This window comes from Chenopodium album, chromosome 16, assembly GCF_948465745.1.
Source record: "Chenopodium album chromosome 16, dcCheAlbu1.1, whole genome shotgun sequence".
Taxonomy (NCBI): Eukaryota; Viridiplantae; Streptophyta; class Magnoliopsida; order Caryophyllales; family Amaranthaceae; genus Chenopodium; species Chenopodium album.
Window position 1 is genome coordinate 545,436 of NC_137849.1, and position 4,408 is coordinate 549,843.

General features: G+C 39.1%; 1 non-coding gene across 1 annotated transcript; it reads left to right on the forward strand.

Moving 5' to 3' along the window:
* Positions 1-737: 737 nt before the first annotated feature.
* Positions 738-844, forward strand: LOC145587052 (small nucleolar RNA R71). The gene has a single exon (XR_014101103.1). It is a non-coding gene; the product is annotated as a small nucleolar RNA R71 (small nucleolar RNA).
* Positions 845-4,408: the final 3,564 nt, after the last annotated feature.

A 4,408-nucleotide genomic window follows, 5' to 3' on the forward strand; every position in this document is an offset into this window, starting at 1 on the left:
TGGCTTGCTCTCTAGGATCTAGACCTTGGCTAGGCAATGAGGTACTAGACTTGCCTTTAAGGGCACTAGCTATTTGGGCCATTTGATTTTCCAACATTTTATTGTGGGTTTGCATTTGCTTTAAGCTTTCCTCTAAGTCATTTGTCTTTTTAGTTTGGGAGTTCATGAATTGTTCCAACATGCTTTCTAGATTAGACTTAGGAGGAGGAGGAGCTTGAATTTGAAGTGGTGGTCGAGGGACAGGAGCTATGGTTGGTCTTACTCCTCCATTAAAACCGGGTGGGTTGTGAGTGGAAGAGTATTGGCCTTTTTGTTGGTATCTATTGTCATTTCTATAATTCCGTTGATTATTAGACACATAATTACCACTACCACTAGCTTGACCTTGACCACTACCTTGCCCTTGGTTTTGGCCACTTCTCCAACCAAAATTAGGGTGATGTTTCCATCCCTCGTTGTAGGTGTTGGAATAGGGGTCAAACCTAGGATTAGCATTCACGTTATTGACTTGTTCCATGGAAGGGGAAGGGGAACATTGCTCATTCAACAAATAACAATCGGAAGACGCATGGTCTTCACCACCACATACATCACAAGACATCAATTGCATAGACACATTATCATTCGAAGAATTAGATGCACGTGAATTAGGGAGGGGGGAGATAGGAGGGGGAGAAGATTGCATTTGGTCAAATTTAGAAGACAAGGCATCCAATTTTGAACTAAGCCAATCTTCCATCCCATGGTGGGGACATTGTTGTTGATAGCTTTTGAATCTCTCCCAAGCATCGTAGAGAGACTCATCGGGCTCTTGTTGGAAGTTTGAAATCTTGGACCTCAACTCCGCCGTTTTTCCAAGAGGAATGAACCTCCCAAGGAATGCTGAAGTTACCTCATTCCAGGTTGTCAATGAATTCGGAGTCAACCTATCGAGCCAATCACTTGCACTCCCCGAAAGAGAAAATTTGAACATGCTTAGAAGAATGTACTCCGGAGTCACCCCATTTGCCTTCACGGTGCTACAATACCGTGTGAATTGCTTTAAATGCGCAATGGGGTCCTCATGCTTTGCCCCGGAGAATTGATGACCCTCAATCAAGGTGATAAGGGCGGGCCTTATCTCGAAATTATTTGCTTCGGTAGTGGGAGTAACAATCCCACTTGCTTCTTGATACGGAGGAGGAACACCAAATTCTCTCAAAGTCTTATTTGGAAGAGCCATCTCAAATTGGTGAAGAGGTGGAGAAGTTGGAGAATTTGTCCTTGGTGACTCTAGTGGAATGGTTTCTCCACTAGTCTCACTAGAACTAGATTGATCGGACTCAACTACCACTTGTGGCTCACTTGATGTGGCACCACTAGCCCTCGCCCTCTTTTCTCTTCGATTTGCCCTTACTACCTTTTCAAGCTCGAGATTCAACGGCACAAGAGGAAGTGTCCTATTGCTGCGTTTGGGCATAAACAAAGAAGACTAGAAGGGAGATTAGTAGGTTAGTCAAAGAAAACAGAGAAAAATAAAACTATACAAATGAACTAGTCTCACATATCTCATAAGTAACTCAATGCTTAACGCCATTCCCCGGCAACGGCGCCATTTTGGTAGAGGGATATTCGGTCGTTGGACGATCACCCTAAAACCAACAATATTTCTACCTAAACCAACCTAAGACAAGTCTAGGGTAAGTAGAGGATCGTATCCACAGGGAATGGGTAAGTACACCGAGAGTATGAAACGGTTGCAATCTAGTTCGGTCACAAATTGGGTTTTGAATGGTAAGCTACTATATAAAAGAACGCTAGGGGAAACGGGATTCAACACCAACCAAAGCCAAGGAATCAATAACAGGGACAAATCATGAATACACATAGAGGATAGAAAAGGAACTTAACATTGCCTTCTTTCAAAGTCACAACATAAGTACTCCCTAGATTAAGCACTAACACGATAAGGATTAAGTCTCAAGGATAGGAAGTGGGTTTCTAGCTCGAGTTTGTCTCTCGATCGCTCCGAACTAGCATGAAGCTCGGATAATTGGGATTTCTCACCTAATTACCATACTAAAGCAACCTAGTCAATGAAACCAAACATCCAAAATCATGAAAGTAGCATAATCTAATTACACAAGAAAAGACTCACTCCGAAGCCCCATCTTTCGATGTGAGAAAAGGGATGAACACATGGGCATAATGTGGCCAACAAAATACACATGCAATTATCAATTCAAGCATAAACAACTATCAATCCAAGGTAGCACATGAATAATTCCAAGTCAATTAACCATAGCTTGGTTGGGTCTTCACCCAACCCCTAACTAAAAGACTACTCACTAAACATGGTGGAAATTACTCTAACAATTAAATCTAGGGTTTTCATGAATTCAAATAAGCTAGGAAAGAGATGAAACAAGGATGGATTAAACATGCAAGAACAAATAAACAAGATTAAGGGAGAAATTATCAACTCAAAGCAATTAAAATTAAAAATTAAGAGCAAGAGATAGAGGAAAGAGATTACTTAATAAACTTCAAAGTTGGGAAAATTGTTGAAATTGATGGAACAAACTTCCAATAATTCTACTACAATGATTGAGTTTGAGAAGATCTAAGCTAATTAATGAGGGTTGAGAAGAACTAAGGGCCTAGGAAAACTAAGAGGGCAAAAAAAGATCCAAAACTGAAGCTAAGTCGTCCTATTTATATGCCCAGAAATTACATCGTAAAATCCGTCAAAATTAGTCTTCAGAACAGGAGGAGCGCCCGCTCCAGTAAGTAGGAGCGCCCGCTCCTGGGTGTGGAGCGCCCGCTCCTGGGCTCTCTGCACGCCCTCTCCTCTTGCACCAGTTTGAGGCAGTTTGTAGAGGATCGGGGAGGAGCGCCCGCTCCTTGGAGGCTGCACGCCTGCTCCTATATGTGCAGGGGGAGGCAGAATGTGGTGCTGGGATGAGGAGCGGCCGCTCCTCTAAGGGTGCACGCCCGCTCCTGCCTGATATTGCTCCCTCGAGAAAGTCTTCATGCTCACGCTACTTAACCATAATCTCATTGAACCTACAAACACGAGCACACACATAAAAAGAAACGGGAAACCCAAAAGATGCAAGTATGCACAAAAAGAGTTAGAAAAAGGGATTGAAGTAGGGGAAAGAGTACAAAATTGTGTTTTAAAAAGCCATGATAAGTGGACAAATAAAACACTTATCATTTATAAAAATTACAAATTTATTCAATATATAAATTAAATGGATTGTACTCTTCTTATTTATTTTTTTTATTAAAAAGTCCAACAGTTTTTGACGCATTAAATAGTCCAACATAATATGCTCTTTTCATTTTATTAAACCGTAGGAAAAAAATATTTGTGACTCTCTTAATTAAAAATGTCATTGAATATAGAGAAATTAATCTATTAAAAAACATATAGAGTAATTAAAATAGCCGTGCATGACACGGGACCTAACCTAGTTTTAGGTAAAGATAATACTTTGTATTTAATATTTAGAATAATATTATTATAGTTGTATTATAGAAAATTTCAAAAATAAAAGATATTTTGCTAAAGAGGGAGGAGAGGGGTTTTGGAGGAAAAAACAACACCAGAAAGTGATACGTGTCATTCCCAATGTCTGTTTTAGTATTATGTTATTGATTCAAATCTAGCTATGTATGCTTAACTTTGTCCTTTATCATCATTATTGAAAATAATTATATTAATTTTAGATTATCATTATTATTAAAAATAAGAATAAAAAAAATAAAGGAAAAACTCCATGTTCTTGAACAATGTACATGATAAGTCTATTTTATATATATTTTATTCCCCGTTCCACGATCATATTTGTGCTTATTTGAGCTCTGCGGAGCTATTTTTATTACTATACGTTCCCTAGTGTTTTTGTAGAGTTGGTATATTTTTATAAGAATTTGCTGATTTATGATGATTTCTGAGCATGTTGAGTCACTCCAAAGATATTGGAGTTTGATCGTATTTTTAAGCTAAATATTTTATAGCCCAAGACCGAGTTAAAGGAATTCAGTTCGGCGATTAAGGGCTCGATTAAGTAAAGAGGTCCAAAGTTTCAATGTTATATTATTATCATGGACCAATCAAATGTTGCGGATCAAGTATGAAGGAAAGAAGTAATGGCCCAGAGCAAAAGAAGACATGAGGCCCATTTTGTAGCTGGCCCGATCGGGCGAGGCCTGGCCCGGTCAGGCGAGTATATTTCAGCATCAGTTTTTTGGGCCTGCAAATTATTGGGTTTGCTAGAGTTTGAGTGGGGTTGGGAATTGTTGTCTTCTTTATATACTACTCGTAGTATATGGACTTATGGAGTAGTAGTACGTACGAGATGGCAGCTTTTCTTTAATTAGTTTTTAGATTAGTTAGTTTGAGTTTTTTAGTTTTCTTTTC